General features: G+C 38.8%; 1 pseudogene; it reads left to right on the top strand.

Annotated features, from left to right (window-relative positions):
- LOC139714850 (dedicator of cytokinesis protein 1-like) overlaps positions 1–26,118 on the top strand; it is a 55,777-nt pseudogene that overhangs the window by 9,961 nt on the left and 19,698 nt on the right.

The raw sequence follows: 26,118 nt of genomic DNA, 5'->3' as shown, positions 1-26,118 counted from the left end.
TCTCATTTCTTCCCCTCCAAATAATTTGATATTTGAGTTTATTTGTTTGGTGTGTGCAAAATCAAAGTCAGAAAGAAATCATGGTTAGATGGTTGTGAAGATTTATTTTTTCCTTTTAATGTTGTTTGGGAAAACAATGCCCTAAGTAATTTTCTATGTTTCATCAAATGTGATTCCTTACACACAGGGTTTGTCATTTTACCTCTGTAACATTGGCAGTATTCTGTCAGTTTTCAAGTGTTACAAAAGTTTGTATTTGATTTTCTGTTTCTTTGTAGCAATCCAGATCCACATTAGATGATTAATGTAGATCCATCTAATTTGTTGATCCCACAAGGTTAGGGAGTCTAAATTGACAAGTTTATTGGGGGGGGGGGGGGGGGGGAGGGGTTGATCTGTTGATGAATAAGCACAAAACAGTAATTACATTTCAAGTATATTAGTGTGCATGCGTAAGCATCCTTGTTTCGTGAATGACAGGAAGTGAAGGGCTTAATGGAGTTCCTGTGGCAATGTTGGTTTAAAAGTTCATAGTATTATAGGTCCACAGGGTCAATGGATTGACATTATGTTGATTGTGTGCAGGGCAAGTATGTGGCCCTCATGATAGGACTCCTGCGCCAGATGGGGGACTACCACTACCAGGAGTACATCAACAACTTCCCGACCCGGACTGACCTCACTGACTTCCTCATGGAGATCTTCTGTGTCTTCAAGGACCTCGTCACCAAGAACGTCTTCCCATCAGACTGGTCTATGATGATCCTCCAGCAAAACAAGTGAGTGCTGCTAGAGTACCTTTAGCTGAGGTCGCCACCTCACAAAATGACAAGCACTTGAATGCCTATTGTGTACATGTTTTGATATTGTTTTTCAGTCCTTTTAGCTTTGTAGTGTAAATGTGTTCTCATTAAGCAACACATAAAGTTGTGATTGAAGCCATGAATTACACACCTGGTACATGATGTGTGAGCGTGGTTGTGTGTATGCATGTGTGTGTCTGTTTTTCCTGCTTCTCTTGGAGTAGGAATTTAAAATGAAAAAGCATTGTACTGTTATTGAATAACAGCTTAGTAAGGCTATCTATTCAAGCCCATTTGCAGCAACGGTAGTGCCATGAGGCAAGGCACTTCACCCTTAATGCCTAGTTCTTTTGATCCAGATTGTAAGCTGTTCATCCCAAGGTTGCTTGCTATGAGCATTTATTCGTTTCCAAAATGGACACATGATGTAAGTCCAGACTCGTATAAGGAGCATGCTGAAGACTCTAAAATGAGGAACATGGTGCAACATGACGATATCATTCATACATCAACTTCACCTTGCCAATCATGAAGTGTTTAATAAATGAAATAAGTACTTGACTGCTTTCAGCATTCAGAGGAAAAAAATATTTCTGATTCACTCTGTCATGTCAGATATCATTTTTATCTTTTGAGGGTGTATTTCAACTTTGTCTGCTGTTTGCATGAATAGCAATGACTTTAGACCAAATGTGATAACAAGAGAGCAAGTCAAACAGACTGCCTCTTGCTGTGGGAATGAAATGATTTTGTAATGTCTTCTTTGTCAATTTTCTCTTCTCTTCTTTCCCCCTGTGCAGTGTAATCCTGCTTGCCATGAAGCAGTTTGCACGCGTTCTCCACCGCTCCTTCGTCAAGATCGAGGAGTTTGAGTTTGATCTGTGGAACAACTTCTTCCATCTGGCTGTGTCTTTCGTCACCCACGAATCCCTGCAGCTAGAGGGACACCTACAATCCAAACGCAACAGTGTCATTGACATGTAAGTATTGCAATGGCAGCGGGATGAATGCACTGTGGAGCCATGTGTTCTGCGCTATGCTGTAGTGTGTGCAAATCAGTGTTAAAAGTTGCATAAGTGTATCGCAATGAATGTCATTGCTATTGAAATGTCCATATTGATACATTTATATGTATAGTAATATTCTGCCATAAGTAAGGGGCAAATGATTTCTAACCTAGATAGAACTGTGTGTGCTCATAACCTGTTTTGCCACAAATAAGGGATGTGGTACATTTTTCATGTACAGTATTTACAAGTACATGCTTGATGCTAAACTTTCTAAGCTGTAGGGTTAACCAAAATCTAGTGGAAGTGCCACACTCTGCATAAATTGAAATATGAAGCATAAAAGTCTCAAAGTCCTCTTGCATCTGCAGGAGACTTCCTTGACAAAAATTACTATTTCTTCACATCCTGACAAAAGACCTCACTGATTTTGAAATGTTGTATAGATGGATGTAAGGCACAAATATTCATCTGTGTATATTGCCTCTGAGTTTGCTGGGTAAATGTTTGGCAGCTCTGCATTATGTTGGTAGGTAAAGCGACATCTTTGTGTTAGTAAACAGGTGTCCCTATGTAACATCTTTTTAGAGGACTCTACTGCTATGTGTGTGTTGATGCAGGTATGGTGACATGCGGAGGACAGTGGCCTTTGAGATCATCCGCACCATGTGGAACTACCTGGGCAAGAACAAGATCAAGTTCATCCCGGGCATGATTGGGCCCTTCCTGGAGGTGGCCCTGGTGCCCGAGGTGGAGCTACGGCGGGCCACGATACCAATCTTCTACGACATGATCAACTGCGAGTTCAGCATCAAGAACAACTTCAAGATGGTTAGTTGGGGTCCATTTGTGGTCATGGTGATAGTAGTTTGTCTTCTTTTTTGAAATGTAACAATGTAACACCACATAGTGCATGCTCCACATGCTTCACTTGTTACTGTATACACAGTGTATTTAACAAGTCTTAAAAAGTTTTTTGCGAATCGGGGCTTCCCAATGATTTTGCGAGTGGTTTAATTTTTTTGTGTGTTTAGTGGCATCTGGGAAATGTTATGCACTTCAGATGATGTTTATGATTTGACCAGTATTTAAAGCCCACCTCTGATAAATTTGTAGTTGTGCAGAATACTGGTAGAGTCAACAAACCTAACCATTTTCATAAGCTATTTCTCACCCCAAGGAAATGGAGAGGCTCAAACTTGTGGCTGAAATTTTGCGGATAGATGGAATATTGATGCACATTGTTTTGATATCACTCTCTCTTTGGTGTTCCTTCCTCAGTTTGAACGGGAAATCATCGGTCAGCTGGATGCCCTGGTAGAAGGAGGTAGAGGGGATGAACAATTCAAGGATATCTTCAAAGAGATGTAAGTCTACTTTTGTCCTCATTACCAGCCAATGAGAGGCAGTCAGCCTTTTGTAAGTTGATCTTGTACTTGTCGAAACCTTCAATGTGTTAATGCTGTATCAGTTTAAAGGCTGTGTCATTTTTCTTTATTGTAAAGCCAGAGATGTCCTTTTTTATGTTGAAGGTTTGTCTTGCTACATGTACATTAGGAACTTCTTCATTCCACATAGATTTACCCTGTATCCATTGAATAGATCGCTTGATTGGCCTTGATTAACTTTTATCACATGGTGATTGTGGTGATGTAATAACATGCCTTAGGGCGGGATCTGGACCAAGTGTGTACCTGACTATCAAAAGGTATCAGCTCTGAGGCCAGTGAGACCAGCTGAGCAATATTGTAGGTAATAGTCCTTTCACTCAGTTACAACACACATTGAAAGTCAAGTGTGTGTACAAGGATCACAACTCCTACATGCTGAAGTTTTACCTTTTTTGCAAGCTAAACAGTAAAGTAAAGTGCTCTATTACACACACATATCTCAAAAGGGAAAATCATGTAAACCCTGTGTGGGGTGCCCAAGGTGATCACTAATGATGACTAGCACATTGTATCAACCAGCCATATTGTGCTATACAGAAGAAGATGAAAACTTTTGTGCTCCAATCCTTTTCCAGCCTGGTAGATTTCTGTGAGAAGCATCAGTACTTGAGGGAGAGTGGGGTGAACTTTGTGATCATGGTGGCCAAGCTGCTGGACAGACTGCTGAACTACCGGGCCATCATGCACACAGACAACAAGGAGAACAGGATGAGCTGCATTGTCAACCTCCTGGTAAGGATCGCGATGATGATCTGACGATAATGATGGTAAAGGGAGGGGAGAGGATGACTTTTTGATGTTGATGCTGATGTTCATGTTGTTGATGTCACGATATTGAAGACATGAATGTAATTGATGTTGCTGCTGATAGTAATAATGATGATGAAAAAAGGTTGTGATGATAAAAATGATAAAGATAATGATGCTACCTTTATATGCCTTGATAAGGGGATATTAGTGATGTCCCGTGATTATCAAGGTTGTAGCACTGATTAAGGCAGTGATGTTAGTGATAGTGACGATGTTGATAATGACAGCACTTGATATTAGAATGGCAAGGATGTATGCTGATACACAATGTAGATATGATGAAAATAACAGTGACAGTGATCGTCAGTGATAAAATTGAATGCCATTCTGATGGTAATGCTGACGTCATTGAAATTATCAAACCTGTTGTGCAATTGAAAAGTCGTAGGATGGTAGCAAGGAAGATTTCTTACAAAGAATGAGAAAAAAGGGTTTATAGAGAAGAGAACTCCTGCAGGAAATAGATGCACACGTCCTCTAGTTATTAATTTGTTTCTGCATGGTTAATACTGGTCCTGTGAGCAGAATCATATCCTTCTTTGTTAAATGCTCTTCTATATCTTGGGTCCAGAAGAATAAGTTCTAACATCTTCTAATTTGCCTATGCAGGGTTGATACACATCTTCTAATTCACCTGTGCATTGGACAGGATTTATGCTTCTAGTCATACACATTTGCCAGAACTTGTCTTGTGATTACCGGTACAATCCAGTACAATCATGCTTGTGTTTCTGACAGAATTTCTACAAAGATATTGACCGCCAAGACATGTACACACGCTACCTCTACAAGCTTTGCGATTTGCACCTGGAGTGCGACAACTATACAGAAGCTGCCTTCACATTGCAACTGCAGGCTGACAGACAAAAGGTATTTAAGACAATCTTGAAGTACTCCACTTGCCTACTTAGACAAAGAATCAATTTTGAAGGGAACAATCGTTTATGCTTGGTTTCAGTAGGAATATATTATTTGTAGATCAAGACTTTCACTACGAATTCATTGTGATCAATATCTTTAGTGTACATGTTGCAGTGATGAACAGATTACTAGGGCCCACATTGTAATGAGATATTAGTGTGTTGGACTTCAAAACATGACATTACTAATGAATTGATGTTGATATCAAAGAGAAGTGAAAGATATTTCCATTTATACTTGCAGCAATAACACAGGTTTTGTTTTGTTTTGTTTTCATGCATGATGTTTAACAAATGCCAAAGAAGGCATCTGCACTACATAGAGAAGAGAAGAAATAGGAAAGACAACAATAAGAACGAAAGCATCAACATACAGCAAGCACATAGCATTTTATTAAAGATTATGTGCAGGGATGGCATTAAAAGCATTGAATTCTTCATTTGATTTTGGATTCTGTGTTCTAAAATATGTATGCTCTGTGTATCACAATGTCAGATTTCATATACTATTGGAAACAATTTGATTTCTATACCGGTATATGCAATGTTCAACAAGAAACATGCTTAGCCTAGAGAAATCCCCTCTCTGTCATTGTCTTACCAACCCTGTAGTGGACAGACACACCACTTTATATAACGAGTGAGAAGTACCCTGAGGCCCTCACCGAGAGGCAGCTGAAAGAAGTCCTGTACTATGACATCATTGAATTCTTCGACAAGGGCAAGGTGTGTGCTGACAGTCCACCCATAGTGCAAATTAAGAATTATTCATGTTTGTTGCCTGTGATGGACTTTAATACTAGCTTCTGGTAGACAGCAGATTGACTACTGTAAAAGTGGATATTTTCATGCGACTCATTTGTTCGCGCTTGGCCAGGTAAGAAGAGTTCCGCATGTTTTTAATTCCGTGGGATCAAGACATCAAGTACTTGAATATATGGCGGGCAAAAATATTCACATGCTTTTATTTTCGTGCTAGCTTCTGGTTGCGTGAAGTGCGCAAAACTTTCAACACTGCAAAAATGTCCACTTTTACAGTAGTATATGCATCGTGTGATTGCACAAATATTGTATGAGTTTGCTCTTTATGGTGCTTATTTGAGGTTTAAATTATATTTCTGTTTTCGTGGAAGTGGATGTTGAATATGCCACAGCAGAATATGTTTCATGCCTAAGTGAGATATCAGTTTGCAACAGCTGTTAATGAGAGAATGCATACTGCATCCAGTAAAAGATGAGTTTTTATCCTCTTTCCATCTGATATCCCTACCCTATGTGTACCTTGTCAAAGGAAAACACAAACAAATATATATTTTTTGATAGATGTGCAATGCATGCATCTCTGTGAACGTATGAGAAACATGGAGTAAATTCCATATTTCTCCAGAAAGAGCCCTGGGATACTGCTTTTTGATATGGATATGAATTCATTTGTAGGGAAATTAGAAATGAATTCTTTGGTAGGGAAATTAGCAATGAACACATGTCTGCTTCGTATTTAAATCAAAATGACAGCACTCCCTTACATTCATTGTATCGATGACCATATAGTGGACAGACCGACCACTTCTCATGATCAGTGAAAAGTCCCTATATGCAGTCACAGAGAAGCAATCTATCAATCCTATGCATGGAAGAATATTTCAGTTTGAGTGTTAAGCTATTGTGCCAAGAATGGAAGAAAAGAGAAAGTAAACTAGAAGGATTTGATGTTTGTGGATGGCGTATCAAGGCTGATGATTGGTCTGATTAACTCCACAGATGTGGGAGAGGGGGATTTCTCGCTGCAAGGAACTTTGCAATCAGTACGAGAGGGAGACATTTGACTATGTGCAGCTCAGTGTGATTCTGGTGAGTTATGTGAACACCTTCAGCCAGTATGGATGATATTTAGTGCACACACACACACACACACACACACACAATGCACATATACAAAAAAAAAAACTATATTGATACATTTAAATACATATGAATATTTGCCAGTGTTGATAACATGGTCTCCCACTAGAGTTTAAACTTAAATGGCTCTGGCTGTGAAAGACATGAGACAAAAGGTCTTTTAAGCAATTTTTTTTTTTGTTTAAAAAGTGAGCGGTTTGTTGTTTGTGGTTGTAGTTTTACTAAGAAATTATGTTCAGATCACTTCCAAAAGGAAAGCATATTGGGGTTTGCATTGCAGTGTCAAGGTGCCAATTTATGTAGTTGTGGTATATTCATCACAATATGTATATGAATTTATGTCATAAAAAGTAAACTCAGTACATTTATCATTTGTTTTCATTGTGCAGAATTATTAACATTTTTTTTCTATGTTTATGGACTGAATTCTTGATTGTGCTGTTATAATAACAGAGGAGACAAGCAGATCTCTATGATAACATCATGAAGCAACCAAGGCCAGCCCCAGAGTACTTCAAGGTCTGGTATATTGGCCAAGGATTCCCGGCTTTCTTGAGGGTAGGTCAAAGGTCAATGAGCCCGACCATCTTCGAGTATTGTTTTTTACATTGTTAGACCTATCATGCAGTTTTATTATTAAGGTCATACACTGTGCAAGTGTTAAAATGTTGTCATTCTAGGGGGATATGTTCCAAAGAATTAATGGACACTGATGATAAAATATAGCTCAATAAGAAAGACATGTGAAAGTAAGGTATAACACATGTCTTTGATGTGACTATAAAGATCAATAAAGATATTCTATACTTGATAGTTTTGGAACAAGTTCTTGTCATTCTGTAGTCACTGGTGCTAGTACAAGACAGTTTTGCGATATTGCCTGCAGTACAATTGAGACATACAAGATGGTCATACCATTGAAACTTTCATCGATTACATTTGGATGCTCAAAATGATCAGGATGCATTCATTGGGTTTCATTTTATAGATTTTTCCTCACACTATAACCAAGATGTTACATAGTGCCAAAATACTGAAGAAGTGAACATCAATAGGCATTTGAAACATTGCTGGTTCTCTGTGATTTGCCTTTCAGAATCGAGTCTTCATCTACAGGGGGAAGGAGTACGAGAGGTTGGCAGACTTTGTTGCTAGGCAACAGCAGCTGTATCCCAATGCCACCCTCCTAAACAAGACCACACCCCCTGACAAGGAGCTCTTTGATAACAAGGGACAGAGTATCCTTTTCGCCTCTTAGGAAGTCTTCTCATTGTGTTCAACTTAACCCGTTGAGGACGAGCTGATTTTGCTACAACACACATTTCCCATAGACACTTGCCTGAGTATACTCGGGACTCGTCTTCAACGGGTTAGCAGTGTTTTTGGTGACATTTTATATCATCTACTGTTTTTCCTGTATCAGAGAGGAAATTGAATTGTTGGATTGTGCTAGCTGCTCATGTTAGGACTGCAACTGCTTCTTGCACTGACATGTATTGGCAAGACTGTTATTCTGCAATGCCTGTCTGTATTGTCCAGGAGTGGGTGAAGTCTTCTAAAGATGACACTTTGCACAGTTACAAGGGAAAATGGTAATCTGGAATATTGCTCTCAAGGGACTAAAGATACTACAAATATTTGATAATATACAAGGTCAAAAGTTCAGCGGTGAGAGATGGATATTTTAATCATTAAATCTATACTCTTATCTTTGAGAAAAAAAGTATGTGATTAGGAAGGTGTTTGACAATATGATTCAGACAGTTTGTGTTAACTTTTTTACCCCATGGTGTTCAACTTACAATGTACAGTATGTAGGTTTAGTCAGCCTGTGCATGTTCAGTGAAACTTTTATTTTTTTCTTTTGTTTCTTACACACAAGTCTGTCACTAGTGATCCTTAGATAGAATAGTGTATTCAACCAGAAAATGACTGGATGCCATAGCCACCTGCTTCTTTTCATAATTATAACACTGGCTTTCTGTGCTGTATTTTATTGTTGACCCCACATGCAAATGCAGTGAGGTGGCTCAGTCAGAAGCATGTATGCCTTGCAATCAAATGGTGGGGATTGAATCCCCATGAGTATTGCTGAGCAATAATGTTGTATGTTATCATGCTATCCCCTCTAAGAACGCAAAACACCCAGTCCCTCAGATAGGATGTAAAGTGGAGATCCCCTGTGTGAGAGAGTTACAACAGCTGTGTGAGAGAGTTACAACATGTAAAAGATCTCACTTCACATCCCTCATAAAGAGTAGAGTGTGAACCAACCAAAGTGGTCTGTCACATATTGACGGATTCTGTGACGCGCTATGTGTATTTTTGGCATGGGCAGCGCCATTACGCGGTGTCTTAGCCGACCCCCCCTCCCCTTCTCCCCCACCCCCTTCAGCGCACGGAATGAAAAACTGATGCATGGTTGTTTTAGCCAATGGGCGTGTCGTACTGAGTGCACGAACGCTTGATTAGTGCGCGAACCTTTGTTACAAGTGCGCGATAAACATGTTGCCCGGGGGGTGGGGGAGGGGGGGGGGGGGGGCTGGCTAAGACACCGCGTAATGAGCTCATGGCTGCGCCCAGTGCCACAAATTGTCTGCTGCCCTCAACGAACCGGAATCGGTCATTACGCACCTTAAAAAAGGGAATGATCCCTTTGTGGTCTACCCCACAAGGGCCATATGACTAGCATTAGTCAGTAGACGGTATCAACCTCGTGCTGTAGGAGTGAATGAATGAACATTTCATATGGGAATGCTCCTTAACTCTGCTTTCTTCCAGTCTTGCAAATTGTCCCAGTTCAACCAAAGAGAGACAACAAGAAGGAGTTCAGAGGGAAGAACATCAGTGAGCAGATTCTCAGGTATTCAACTGAAAACATTCACATTCTGCTACCTGTGTCAAACATTATCAATTATCTCCTAAACTTCGCCATTGAATCTATGTGTGAGTGAGATCGATCATTGTTTACCATTCATCTGGTTTGTTGAAACCATGTATTTCATATCATATCCATAGACTTCTACTTTCAGGATTACATGAAGTAAGGAACCAATCTTTGATTCATTTGATGTCTGCTTGATCCTGAGAAAGAGCTGTATTCACTTTTTTATTGTGTATGTGTGTGTTTTAAAGCTCTCAAAGCATTTACTGAAGATTTGATTGACTAGTGTCATCTATTTTGCTTCTATAGGGAAGGGAAAGGGGAATGAAAAATAGTAATCAGCACATTTCATTTTGTTGGTTGAAAATTTTACTAGAAGGTCGCCACTTTAACTGCTGTCTATGTGACCCATGTGCTTTATCCTACAGCTACTACTCAGTGAATGAGGTGCAGAAGTTTACCTACTCAAGACCTTTCCACAAAGAGCAGAAGGACCGAGATAATGAGTTCAAGACCATGTGGATTGAGAGGACCCACTTCAGCACAGAGTACAAACTGCCGGGCATCCTGCGCTGGTTTGAAGTCACAGACACTTTCACGGTCAGTTTGTGATATTTTTGGAAACTTATTGGTGGACAGTCATTTATATTGATCTTTCAACAGATTGCTTGAAAATAGCATTACCATGTTATATGTAAAGGTTTAAAGTTCATATTTATATTTATGTTTTTTTTCCTCTCCTCTCTTTAAAGCTCACCTGAGCCAAAGACTTTAAGTGAGCTGGTGCAGTCATTCATCCTCTGACATCCATCATGCATAAACTTTCTTAATTTTCATCTTCTTCTTCAACTGCAACAAACTTCACCAAACTTGGGAGGTACAGTTTACTAGATTTTCATTGTCTAATTCTAACTGGCTTGACTCCTGCAGGAAGAGCTGAGTCCCATCCAGAATGCCATCGAGAACATGGAGGACGTCAACCGAAAGTTGAGGGCGCTCATCATCCAGCACGAGGAGGACCCCAACCTTCCCATCAACCCTCTCAGCCTGCAGCTCAATGGAGTCATTGACTCAGCTGTCATGGGCGGACCAGTCATGTATGAACGGGTTAGTAGCACGAGAGATCTATCAGGACTATTAAAGGCTGATGCACCCACACACTCAGCTGTTATCTATTTTTTTCAGCGAGCCATGAAATTGATTTTCCCCAAATTTGTCCAGAGTGCAAGTGAGACAATCCCAACAGGGGAAAAACTGTGTTGCAATACTCTTATATAGCATCACAGCACAAGTGAAAATGTGATGAATAATCCTTATTCACAGACAATTTTCTTGATACTAGGTTTCAAGAAGGTGAATTAATGATCTTTCCACATGACTGCACCAGAGAATGGACAAATGATGCCAACCCCTCACGGCTAGCAAATGGTATCATCCAGAAACATTGTGCCATAGAAAGAGGAAGAAGTTATGTGATTTTGTGCAGATTACCACACAGAATTGTAGTAGAAGAAAGACACACATTAAAAAAAAATATTGAAAGTCTTCCTGATGCATATGGTATGTTGTCCTCAGAGATTGAATGTGGAAATAAATCAAATCAATAAATAATATATAAATGAAATAAGTCAAATCAAATCACTTCCTAAATTGGATAGTGAGATGAAAGAGATGCTTGTTATTTCCTTGATTTTACTCTCAGGCATTCTGTGTGGAGGAATACATCACCAAACATCCCGAGGATGTGATCCACATCACAAGACTGAAGGAGCTCTTTGCTGAACAGGTATACATGTAGTGTCACTGTATGTCACCTTGGTCTCTTTTCACATTGAGTGGGTTTGTGGAATAAGAAATCAGATGCAGAGGGCAGTATGACAGACATCAGTCATTCGAGTTGATTTAAAAGGTTACTGCACCTTTTATTGTGGTCTATGTAAGATGTCATTTGCAATAAAACATTTTGATTGAGAGTTACTGGGTAGGATGCATCTTCAGCAAAATTGTAATTCTTGCTATGTTTCTTTTTTTTATGGGCGACCAAGAGACGTACGGATAGTAATCCTCAGTGTGCGACATTGAGTGCATAGATGTGGTAGCCCATTGTATGTGTACACTTGCATGATTGTTATTGTGGACAGTTAGGGACTTGGTAGAGTGGGGATATATGGGTGGCCTGATTTATTCTCTGCTCACTGGAGTACATTCCAAAACCACATACTGTATATGCCAAATATTTCGCGAGGTTTTTATTTTTGCAAATTTCGTGAGTCGGGTGCTATTCGTGAAATTAAAAACGTGAAAATATTGACTCTAATGCCGATATGAATGTGACATACACGTATACATTTCTCCGTTCAGTACAGGACTCCACGATCTCGAATTTAACCACTCGCGAAATTGTTGGGAAGTCACGATTTGCGAAATTTCAGACTCGCGAAATATATGGCGTATACAGTACACCACCGGTCAGCGAAAATGTTAATCAAACCGTACGCTCATTGGTAATGGTTAATTCCAGTCGAGATTCTTTGGCTGTGTGTGTACTTACACAGAGATTAGCGATAAAGCTATACACAGTTTGTTACAGGGATCCTCTGATACTATCAGAGCCTAGCCAGCTTTCCCACTCTGTGGTATCCCCTTATGACCAGATCTTTTATCAACTTCTTGTCCCCGCCGAACGAGTTCGAGCAGGGGACTATGAAACGGGCTCCGTACGTGTGTGTGTCCGTGTGTGTGTCCGTGTGTGCGTCCTCGTGTGCGTCCGTGTGTGATCAAAATGTTCAATTTGCTACTTCTCTGTCATTTATGAGCCAATTTTGATTCTGTTTGCTTTATATGATAGCACTACATGGGAGCTTTGAAACTTCTACACAGAATTTCAGTTGTGACCTTTGACCTTGACCTTTGACCTATATTGTACATTTTGCTACAAAATGCTACTCCTTCGCCATCTCTAACCCAATTTCGATTCCGTTTGCTTTATGTGATGGCACTAGGTGAGGGCTTCAAAACTTTTCCCCAGAATTTTGACCTTTGACTTCTTTGACCTTTGACCTTGATTTTTGACCTATATTGTACATTTTGCTACAAAATGCTACTCCTTCGCCATTTCTAACCCGATTTCGATTCTGTTTGCTTGATGTGATGGCACTAGGTGAGGGCTTCAAAACTTGTACACAGAATTTTGACCTTTGACTTCTTTGACCTTTGACCTTGATTTTTAACCTATATTGTACATTTTCCTACAAAATGCCACTCCGCCATTTCTAACCCAATTTCGATTCCGTTTGCTTTATGTGATGGCACTAGGTGAGGGCTTCAAAACAAAATTTTGACCTTTGACTTCTTTGACCTTTGACCTTGATTTTTGACCTGTATTGTACATTTTGCTACAAAATGCTACTCCTTCGCCATTTCTAACCCAATTTCGATTCTGTTTGCTTTGTGTGATGGCACTAGGTGAGGGCTACAAAACTTCTACACAGAATGACCTTTGACTTCTTTGACCTTTGACCTTGATTTTTGACCTATATTGTGCATTGGCTACAAAATGCTACTCCTTCACCATTTCTAACCCGATTTCGATTCCGTTTGCTTTGTGTGATGGCACTAGGTGAGGGCTTCAAAACTTGTACACAGAATTTTGACCTTTGACTTCTTTGACCGTTGACTTTGATTTCTGACCTATATTGTACATTTTGCTACAAAATACCACTTCCGGCGGGGACATATATTACGCACCGCGTAATTTCTACTTTTCCTTGTGTTATCTCTGTTTCGCACATAGATCCCTCTAGTTGAGCTAGGCCTGACGCTGCACAGGAACAAGATGTCTGATGACCTTCGACCCTTCCAGCAGAAGATGGAGGCCCAGTTCCAGAAGAGGAGGCAGATCGTGGAGGAGCGATATGGCAAGAAGGTTGGCAGAGATGTGGGGAGAGGAGTGTGCAGCAGGAAGGAGAGATGAGAGGAAGATGGGAAGACATGAGGGGTAGAAGGTTGAATGTAGGAATGGAAGATGCACCATTGGAGAGAGGGGAGAAAAGGATTAGAATGATTTAGTGCTTGGAGGGATGAAGAAGAGGTTAAAAAGAGGAATATTTGAACAGTAAAAAAAAATGAGACAAAACTGTCCAAGGAGGCTGAATGTACATTTGTAAATAATAATAACAATAGTTAATATTTTTATAGGGCCTTTTTTACTTGATACAACGCACTATGAGATGTCATCCCTGGTTGCCCCTGGCCACCCATCCCTGGTTCAGAGGAAAAGACTGAATACATGTGAAAAGATAGGGTAATCTGGTGCAAGTTGTGGCCAAGATGATTATTCAGCTTAAAGAGAAAGAATATGAGAAGTGGGGAAGATGGAATAGAATGATAAGTGATGTGGAAAGATGGTTACTGAAGACTGAAAGTGTGTGAAGTGTGTAAAAAGTGTGCATGATGGTTGACCAAAATACACACAGAGGAACAAAGCACGGAGTGAAAAGGTGGGCGAACCATAACAGAAAACATCATCATCAGTCTCATTCTGGATTTTTGAGAGATGGAGGAAAGACTTTCCAGAGCTGAATATTCTCATTGACCTTTACCCTTCTTTTATTGCACAGTTGATAGAGAATTTTGCCCTGACACCAAACGACAAGCTGATCCAGTCTTTCGCCAGGCGACATTCGCGAGGCCAGACATATTCGGGGCGCCCTCTCTCTGTCACGTCCACTTCTTCCACCTCGTCTGACACGCAAGGCTCGCGGAGCAGCATCATCTCAAATCCAGAGAAAGAGTAAGTCTTGGAGAGATACAGGCATGTCCCAATGCCACGCCAAGTTAGTATATAAATGCTATGCAATAACTCTGCAGTTTCACCCGAGGATAAATGCATGAATGCCTCGCCCCAGCAGTTTGTTATTACCCCGCAGTGACACTAGACACAGTAGCCTTTGCAAATCTTTTAATTGTTGCCAACTTTGTCTTGCAGTGTGGAATTTAGTTGTGGAACAACCTATGTAAGATTACTGCTCTAAATGTTCATGCATTGAGCAGTGGACAGTGAAAATTGTGCCCAAGTATGCTGTATGTCCCTAGAGATGCCGTGATGTACAGTGATCTGCTCCATCAGGTGAATTTGACTTCTGACCCTTAATTATACATTGGATATATATTAGTTCTTTTATATGAGTAAACATTCTTAACTACAGTCAAATGTGTAACCTAGTTCCTCCCCTAATGTACACATTTACCTGTCAATGTATGGCAAATAAGAGCTGCATGCTATATAGATAGAAGAAGAAAAGTGGGAAAGCTTCATTGTGTTCCTCCCCTGTGTGAATAGTGAATATCTGAGAGTCACTACTAAGCATACAGCATTAGGACTTGATACAAGTGGAAGTGTCAAACAGAGTCTTACCCTCCACCCAGCTCCATCCCCCCCCCCCCCCCCCGTCCTTGCCCTATGCATTACGACACAAGCTGCATACATTGTTCTTGCTGTTGCATTGTACGAAATCAATTTCTTGCCTTGTGTACTGGATTAAAAAGCTGCTTGTCCCTTAATTTTTTTGATTGGTTTGTTGTCGTTTTCCAGTTGCCCTGAAAAACTGCACAGAAAACTGTAGCTATTTGACACAAATGATATTGTGACTACTGTAGCATTCAAAGCTTATTGATGTGAGTGTGGGCACAAAACAGCTGTTTGAAGTTCAAACTGCTGATAACTATCGGTATACACCTCCATGTACCCAATTTTTGTACACTGCACGACTCGGGGAAAGGGTCTATTTACTCTGAAACATGTCTTGAAATACTTTGAATATAGAATCCTCCGTCACTCTCCGCACCCTGGGCACCGTTTCATGACAGTTGTCAGCCCTGACAAGTTGTCAGTTTCTGACAATCACCACAGAAACAGTCGGTGACCTGAGCTTCTCAGCCAATCAAAACCAAGGATTTTACTGAAATTGTCAGAGACTGACAGCTTTCTATCAGAGCTGACAACTTTGATGAATCCATGTCCAGATGAATCAGTCTGCTACCCCAGTCCTCTTCCTGTGCACAGTTTCCACAGGGTGGTGGGCTTTCCTTCAAATCAGTGAAGAGCACAAATTGTATGTAATGTCACATTCTCTGGGGAGCGACGCCTGTCCTTCAATATCAAGTACCTCTCATCCCCAGTTTGCATCCCACAAATATTTTGTACAAGTGTGTATGTTGTATGGATGAAATACATTTTCCAGAAGGTGAATGTTTTTAGTGTGTTTTGGTTACAAACTGTTATTTTTTTTTTTAATTGCATTCTGCAAGACTTTGAATTGTTGTGTATTTATTTGTGCATTGTTACCGACAAGTTTTGATGTGAACATTTTCAGTTTGCATGAAGTTGAGTGATTTACATTTTTTTAATGCAGTATGTTAGAGGATACTTTGATATCGTAAGGTATAATCAATTGACTAAAACATTGGTGAAAAGCAATTATATTTCCAACCTTTACACATCAAATGAAAACATATTGCAGGCTTTGCATTGCTGTCAGCTGTAGTAGCAAAATTAACATTGCTGCAGCATTTTATGAATCAAATACAATAGTTATCATTCTATAAAATAGGTCGTCTATAAGTCTCAAGACCCAACCCTCCTTTAATGTTTGGATGGAGGTTGAACAAGGACCCTGCACGCATCCTTTTGAGTGGGGCCATGTAACCCTAATGCATGCATTGTCTTTTATCAGCTTTCTGAGTGTGCAGCAGAAACTCACAAATAAGCACCGGTCGTTGTCGTAAGTATCTCGCAAAGACAAGGTGGCCGTCTTTCTCTCACAAATTTATCTTCATCGATATTAACAAGATTACATCCATCCATGTCTTGTGAAATATGTAACGAGTGTACATTATCTTCTTCACCAAAGACCAAAGACTTGTGTATGAAAGACCAACACCCATTTATGTTTCCTCGGTGTAATAATGAACAACAAAGCACATTATATGTAGGTTTAATAGATTGAAAGAACAGGGATATCAATTTTACGCCTTTAAGTAGCATCCTTTTCCCTGGACTAAATGAATTGATTTTTCTCTCACTGTTATTCAAGTCATGTAAATATTTGGGAAACCTTTGAGTGTCTCAGTCTACGAAATTTGTCACATTTCAGTATTTGTAAATAAGCAAGTTTCTAGATCCATCTTTCTTTGTTTAGTTTCGATTCTCATCCTCTCTTTCTATCACTGACTTTATTTACACCAAGCAGTAAACAATGATTAGAGTGCTTTTCTTTGCATGTATTGATGCATTTCCCTCAGGTTTTTATTATTTTTGAATCTATCATAAGAGTAGGAATTGAAATGAAAACTTTGTAGTGAGTGTATGAAACAAACAATAGTTCCTACAATGATTGTGCACCCTAATCAATTACAGATGAATGAGAAAAAATTGGAGAAAATTTCTTTACTCCTATGGAAATTGTATTCAAGTTTCCCTCTCCAAATCAGGCAGTACACTTGGATTAAGAATACACCAAGCAAATGAGACTAATATATTGTAATGATATTTCAGTCCCAAATGTTTCTGTTTACAGGTATCTGACAGTGTCTAGTGTATAATCCTAGTATACATGATATAAACAAACTTTTAGGGAATCCCCCTCCCCATGATTGAGGAAATGCTCGGATATCAAAAACATAAAACAAAACAACAAAAATCTGTATAGATGGACTCTTTATCTGTTGGTACAGCTCATGTGTCAAGGAAAACAATTTACAAGAGTTTATAATCATTTTCTTGTTACAGTTTCTGATTGATTCTTTCGGCTTCTATTCTTATATTTACTGCTGTTATAATTGATAGATATTACTCTATCATATTTATCATTATTACTTTTATACTTTTATTTTTAGATTGGCCATTTATCCTGATAGAGCATTAGCATTACTTTGTTTATTTATCTTGACATTTTTATGTCACATCTGAAATATGTCTGTTGGGTGTTGGTCTATGGCCTTTTCTCCTTGATATCATTTCATACACACTTTATTCACACATTTTATTTGCACACACATACATTATCAGCTTTCTTGTAACTACTCTTTGTAACTAATATGTTATAGGAACAGTCCTGTGTTAGTGTGTGTCTGCAAAACAAAGGGCATTGTTCTGATCCCTTAACCTGAAAATGCATTTGTATAGTACGAGGGATGTGTGGGACAGTTGTTCTTCATGAATGATCCAACTGAACCAGAGATGAGTAGTCTAGTCTTTTACATTATTTAGACAATGAAAAGAGGAAAGTTTGATGGATGTGCAGATAATCCTTTCTTTGTTTAATAACATTGACTGCATACTATTATTGCTTGTACAAGCTCATTAACTGGGCCAGTTTTTGTAAGGGTGATTAATCTCCACATACATTTGATATGCCTGTATGAACAAGAAGTAGATTCATGGTTTTTATCCTAACTTTGGAAATACCAAATTTATAAATCCACATTACCATTAAATATTATTTCCCTGCCTGGTAGAATGTATATATGTGTGTACATGTAGATGACTGCATGCTTCATAGCGAAAGCTATCTATATATGACATAGCAATAGAATGTATACTCAAATGATTACACATGTAGTTTATGCTCATGTGCATGTTTCACATTCATTCACTGAATGCAGTCGTCTTCATATAAGCAGTAGACGACAGCATGAATCTTGTAGATAGCTGAGACTTCAGTCAATTTATAACCAAGTATATATAAATCATGCACATGAAGGTAATTTGAGCTGTTTATCATATGTACATGCATATCCATTGACATTCCTCATAGCAGTAACAGGTGATATTCGAATTTTAGCCACCTGTAGAGAGATTAGAAACTACAGTGTGCACTGTGCTTGGCCTACTATTACAGGGTTCCAAGTCATCTGTAAATAGACCCTTTCATACATGCCTATTATGTTCTTCCACTCCCAGAAATATCAGCTTGCCAACAATGGCCTTATTACAAAGGCAGCTCTCTCTGTCGTGAGTATTTCCCTGGAAACCTGCAAAACTTTTGTTTCATTTTTCTCTTAAAAATCCAAAATGATCTTTTTGTGAGACTTGCAGCAAATTTTCATTCCAAGATCATAGCACACAGCATATGGTGCTTCTTGTTCATTGTCCCAGTCTTGTCAAAGCTTAAAAGTTTCTGTCGCAGTGAATACTTCATGGTTTGGACATCAATCCACAAATGTGCTTTTCAACTATGCTTTGAATTATACATGCATATGGAAAGGATGGTTCCTCCACAGATGACTCCAGAACTTTGTACAATCACAGCACATGAAAGTGAAATAATTCACATCCATGCTCAAGACCTGAGATTGTTGGGGACATATGAGACTAATGTGTTCACCAGCACATGAAGTAGCCTCAAAATAGTTCAGGTGAAGAAAGTAGGAAGTAGTGACATCACACTTCTAAACCACATACCACTGTTAATTTAAATACACTGTATTCTTTTTATGCCTCCGCCAACGAAGTGGCCGGAGGCATTATGTTTTCGGGTCGTCCGTCCGTCCGTCCGTCCGTCCGTCCGTACGTCCGTACGTCCCGTTTTGTTTTTGTCGATATCTCAAGAACCGTGTGGTGGTTTTACATCAAACTTGGTATAAGGGTATATCCTTGGGGGATAATACTTTGTGTGGATTTTAGGGTCACAGGGTCAAAGGTCAAAGGTCACAGGTTATTTTGTGAAAAAAAAATTGACATTTCATGTTTTTCTCCATATCTCGCAAATGGTTCAAGGTATCTTCATGGAACTTAGTATATATGCTTGTACCGATGGGCAGTGATTATCTAGGGAAGTTGGGGGTCATGGGTCAAAGGTCAGGGGGTCAAAGGTCAAGGTCAACTTCTCAAAATATCACTACTTTCCTTATATTTATGCAATGCCTAGAGGTTTTTTTTTTTTAACTTGATGTATACATGTATTACCCAATATATATTCTGTGGGAAGTTTCTTGCCCAAAGGTCAAAAGGTCAAAGGTCAAGTGAAAGTGCTGAATTGCACTTTTTCCTCCATATCTCAAAAGTAACTCAGGTATCATCATGAAACTTACATATTTATGCATGTTCAACCTAACAGTGATTCTCTTTGGAACTGTGAGGTCAAAGGTCAAAGGCCAGGTTTAGATAATGCTATTTTCCCATTTGATACTGAAATTATATTTTTTCTCAATACCTTGAAACTAAATGCATTTAAACTTATAAAAGGGCCAAAAGTCAAGTAAAAATCATCAGTTCCCCAAATACCTGCACTCTGACATTTTAATCATTCATCAAATTGAACCTAGTTCTAGGAATGTGAACATTCAGCACATTAAATGTGTCAAACCGGTCATTTTAATATTTTGCCAATTGTGTGCAACTGTCATCACACATTGTCAAGACATTGTACTATAGACCTATTAGGAGAACCATGCATTATTGCGGAGGCATATCAGTCGCCATAGCGATATATCTAGTCTATCTTTGATATTACTTTTCTCACCGATTCTTAGTGGTGTGTTATGGTTATTCAATTTCACTTATAATAGATAATTTTTTTATGGAGAAACTTAGTGCATAGGTATAGAAGAAGCTTTAATGGCAAGTACACACATAACATTCAATCATCTTTAGAACGAGTGGTAGTTATTGTGGTCTCACTGAAAAGTAGATGTACTTCTAAAGATTAACAAGCTTGATTGCTATCAAGGTACAGCTGAAATTATTTAACTGACCCAGATTTTTCATACATTTTCTGTTGTTGCCTCTGATAAACATATACTCTTCCATGAGAACAATAATTGGAACTTGGTAGTAAGTCTGCCTGAGCATTTTAGTATGTTTGATGCAGTTATCTTCCATTATTCAGTGGAAGAATATTTTTAGCAGTACTTGCATTGATATGCATAAGTGTGAAGTGTAGACTCTGTTACATCCATTTTCATTGTGCTCAAGTCTTTGGTAACCATGTCGAGCATTGCATTGAAAGTAACTCAAAGAGTCAAAGTGCCAAGAGATGCAGTGCATACAGCAATGTGAATATCAGGATGATTGACGCATATCGTTGCTGGGGTGACAAGACCTCGTGTCTACAAAAAGTCAAATGTTCAGGAGAGCCAAAAAATATGGTGGCTTCATTTTTGGAGTAAGACACCTAGGATTTGGACAGGACATCACTTAACCCATTATTTGACCATTAATTTAAAAAAAGTCATTTTCAGCAAAATTTCAGATACAAGGTCTTGTCACCCCAGCGACGATATGAAAGTTTCAGCAGTGCAAAAAGAATCACCAGGTACTCTGGATTCTTACAGTTGATTTCTTGCCTTTTGCAATAATATGCTTCTAAAGATTAATGATGTGTAGGGAAGAAGATGGAGGGATCCTAATATGCAAGATCACAAGTAAAATATCATCATATTCTTGCCGACCAAGTCAGGTGCATTTTTTTTTTCTTTTTTCTATTTTTGCTTTTTATGTCTACTCTCACATGCAGACAGGACACATTTCATTGCCAGACTCTTACTGGCCAGCCTTTTTAAATGATATATCAACAACCACTTCAGTCCCTGCCGGGATATTTTTATTTTCAACATTGTCTTTGTAAATCATGGTTTGCCTGTACAAAACTAGTGCTGTCTTATCACATATCAGGCATCTCTCTGAGTACTTTTTATTTTTTGAAGTAATGAGATTAAAATTGCATCTAGTGTTCACAGTTTGCAACACATTTTCTTAATTTACTAATACAGCTAGTGCTGTTGGTAATGTTTGGAAGTAAAATCATACAAAGTTGTGATAAAACAAACATCAATATTTCTGACGCTCCTTTGAAATTGAGAGACAATACCCTTTTAAGCTACGATCATGAGAAATGTTTGTACGAAGTCTCATGGGGGGAGGGGGGCAGGAAAGTGTGGTGAATGGAGTCTCTCCAAATTAATGTAGATTTGGCACATTGTATGCTATTCAGAGATTCATTTCATCTTAGATATTTAACAATACTGTCCTACCATTACATGTTACCTGGCACACTTCATAGCATTTTACTTTCTTTGTGTCATATATTATACAGTTATGCTGTATAGACTTGTAAGTGTGCCTTTTAATAGTGATTCATCCACTGGTTACATATTGCACTTTTTGCACTGTGAATCTGACACACCGTGTACCTTGACAGATTTTCACATACAACATTGTTGTTAACGGAAACACCAACCCCATGTTTCCAGACATTCTTCATTCTTCGCCTGTCAGTAGAGATTTTCGAATCTCATGGGAAGCAGGAAATGTTGTATTGTCAAGTTTAATGTATACAATACCAACTTTTAGAAAGTAATTCAATATGCTCAACTTCATTGAAGATCAAGAGGATGTGGAGCAGTTTGTTTCCTACTGATTTCTACCATATAGAGAGCCATGTTTGGACTTACCTACACTTGGTCTCGCCAGTGTTTGCATCATCCACCACTGCTGCACTTGATTCCAGAAATAATCATAGATTTCATCTTTCTTCAAGTGTTCTCATGTTTGTGTTCTAGTGATTGTGGTCATACCACATGAGCAGGTTGCCATCAATTGTAGCTTTGTGATTATGCGGCTTGAAATTGTACTCTTGTGTGTTTTCCCATGTACCCATTTGACCTAGCCTCGTCACAGTCATTGCTTGAGACTTCAATTTTCTTCTTTTACTTAATATTTCATCTTATCATAATTAGATATGATATGATTGTGATTTTGTCAGGTGTGGTATTCACTGCCACATCACTGTCATAGTATCAAATGATAGTGACATAAGACAAAATACAGTCAAACTCGGATACCTCGACGTCGGATAAGCCGAATATCACTTACCTCGGGGGCAAAATGAAAGTCCCGATTGTTCCTATGGAGTTTCCGTGTATTAAAATTCGCGTAGCTCGAAAAAGATAACTCGAAGTTCGGTTACCTCGAAGGGAAATCTAATGTCCCGATCTTAATTAACTTATTGTTTTTCCCAGCATGTTGCTCGAATCGAAATTGCAAACATCACTCAGCATCTCCGATTAAGCGCGCGTGGATAGCGAAGACATGTCACAAATGTTTTCACACTCGATTGTAAATATTCTGAGACCAGAACAATCGCGCGCCCAAGAAGAAATATCCGATACACAGCTGACAAGGAAAATCCCCAACACCTACCAACACACGTACATGGTATGCACATAGCACCCGTGCCAATGGAGGGCTTTACGATAGCACTACGCGCTGCCCCATCATTTGCTTTTCTTTAACCACTGTGTTTCGATTTTTGATCGAGACAGTCATACCGTGCGCGTAGATTTCTCAACCGTCGGGGCGCACCTGCTTACGTTGACAGTTATATCTTTGCCATTAATCACGCTCCAGTGTCAAAACATCAATCTCCCTCGTAGTGCTTTTTTTAAAACTATTTTTTTTTTGTGCCTTTCACGAAGTTTACTTCCCCGAGAACGCAAGCACTGAAACTTTTTTTTCCAGCAATGCGATTATGAAAATCTGGAAGTATAGGCCGATCACAATGAAGAATAGAATACACAGGGCTCCGCACTAGGTTTTATCGGGCCACCAATATCATTGATTATTATCCATGCAGAGGATTTTTAGAGCCCAAATACAAGTGTTATTTTGTCGACGCACCTCATAACCTCCAACCCACTTAAAAAGTTTGTTGAACTCGACCAATATTTTTTGCCGAGGCGCCCAATATTTAAAATATTGGACGGCAAGAGGGGGATTCCCCAAAGTTTTTATAAACTGCACCGTGATTGGTTGAGATATATACGAGATGACCTGAAATAAGAAGTAAAAACGTCTGTGATTGGTCAATCACGAATTAACTAGAATATCGTTTCTTCTAAAATTCTGTGTTTTTACAAACAAATTTTATACATCAATTAGTTGAAATTGTTTTTCCACACAATTTTTCAAAATATCACTTTCATAACAGGAAGTTAAATTTACGTTTGATGAAAACAAGTTGCATTTTTTTTTTTGCATGCAGGCGCAAGGCGACGATTGATCTGCAGCTCTGCATGCTCAGCGCTACTGCTAGATAGCCCGCGCGCGATATAATGTAGCCGGCCGCCGCCGCTGCGCTTGCATTTGCATGCGCGATATGCATATTACAGTTACTGTACATGTATGTACGTGTGTACAAGTACGTTATATACAGCACAGTAGGACTAGTTGTGGTAGTAGTAGCCTAATTCGATCTTTCACGATCTACGGTAGATGTGACGTGAATTGTTTCTCAGATCTCGGATACAAATACATCTAATTCTGGTCTAAATTAGCTAGATCTCGGTCTAATAGTAACATGACGGCTACCTTGGATACATAGATCACTGTTTTATCAGAGACTGAAGTGGATTAACTTGCACTGAAGAGTGTACATGTACCATACCCCATGTCAGGATCACTACACAGTAGGAACAGCACTCGGAGTCGGAGACAGAAAGGGTAGGCCTAAGCGAAAACATTCTTTGCTAAAATCCTCTGTAGGATAATAATGATGATATTGAATGTCCTATTTTCGATTAATACAAGGAAATATTGGACTCGCTTAAGCAAAATATTGGACTCGTCTTCGACTCGTCCAATATTTGTGCATAGCTCGTCCAATATTTCCTTGTATTAATCTCAAGGCCATCCAATATTATATAATTTTTATTTTCTGGTGGTCGAAAGTAAAATCTGGTGACAAAAAAAATCAGGAAAAACATTGGAAAAACTAAATCGGTCCTACTAATGTATAGACAAATTAATATTAAGCATTATTGAAGTGATACAGATGTCCATGTCTAAAACAAATAAATAGAAAATTCAATCATTTTACTCTGTGTTTAAAGATTTGACAAATAGGCGTAGAGATTATTATAAAAGTTGATGCCCATATATTGAGGAGGTCAAAACTTACGTTTGAAATGAGAAAATGGGCCCGCATTTGCTGACATTTGTTAGCATCCGACATTTGTTTCAGCATTGTAAAAAGCCGAAAGTTACCGTTATTCATTTTTAAATGTAAAAGCAAACAACCGACATTCATTTTAGAATCTTACGGAGCTGAATACTATCCTAATCCATTTCCAAACGTGAAAGCAAACATCCGCTATTTGTTTTAGCATCTAACTGAGCGGATTAATACCATTAATCATTTCCAAATGTTAAAGCAACAATCTGTTATTTATTTTTGCATCGTACGGAGCAGAATATTACCGTTAGTCATTTCAAACATCCGACATTTATTTCATTATCGAACGGAGCCGAATGTTACTGGGACGGTCCACTTCCGAAAGTGAAATGAATCATCTGACAATTATTTTATCATCGCACGGAGCCGAATGTTACTGTTTTTCATTTTTGAACGTCAAGGCAGACATCAGACATTTTGGACCATGAAACGTATAGCTGAATGTTACTTATATTTATTTCGAAATGTACCGTAGCAAATATCCAATTTTTATTTCTTATCATCGTATGGGGCAGAATGTTACTGCTGTTCACTTCCAAACATGCCAAACGTAAAAGCAATCATTCGACATGTATTTTAGCATCTTCCGGAGCTGAATGCTATTGACATTTACTTTCGAACGTAAAAGCACACATCCGGCATTTATTTTATCAGCGTACGGAGTTGAATAAATTGTTATTCACTTCAGAACATCAAAGCAAACATTCGACATTTATTATAGCATCTTCCGCAGCTAAATGTTATTGCAATTTACTTTCGAACATAAAAGCAAACATCCAGCATTTATTTCATCATTGTCAGGAGTTGAATATTATTGTTACTCTTTTCCGAACGTCAAAGCAAACATCAAACATTGATTTTACCATTAAACGCAGCTGAATGTTACTGTTATTCATTTCGAAATTTAAAAGCAAACATCAGACAGTTATTTTAGCATCATATGGACATGATGGAGCAGAATATTACTGCTATTTTCTTCCGAACATAAAAACGATCATCTGACATCTATTTTAGCATCTTCCGGAGCCGAATGCTATTGCTATTTACTTTCGAAAGTATAAGGAAACATCCGATATTTATTTAACCATCGTACGGAGTTGAATGTTATTGTTTTTCATTTCCGAACGTCATAGCAAAAATTCGACATTTATTTCAGCGTCTTCCGGAGCCGAATGTTATCCTTATTCATTTCCGAACGCAAAATCAAATATCTAACATTAGTTTTAGCATCATACGGAGCTGAGTCTTATCGTTATTCATTTCCAAAAGTATGAGCAAACATCCGACATTTATTTTAGTATCTTACCGAGTCGAATATTACCGTCATTCA

The sequence above is a fragment of the Diadema antillarum genome, unplaced genomic scaffold, assembly GCF_040938485.1.
Source record: "Diadema antillarum isolate AM-2024a unplaced genomic scaffold, OU_Dant_1.0 seq00002472_RagTag, whole genome shotgun sequence".
NCBI lineage: Eukaryota > Metazoa > Echinodermata > Echinoidea > Diadematoida > Diadematidae > Diadema > Diadema antillarum.
Note: the sequence above shows the minus strand (reverse complement) of the source record. Positions and strands in the feature narration are given on the sequence as shown.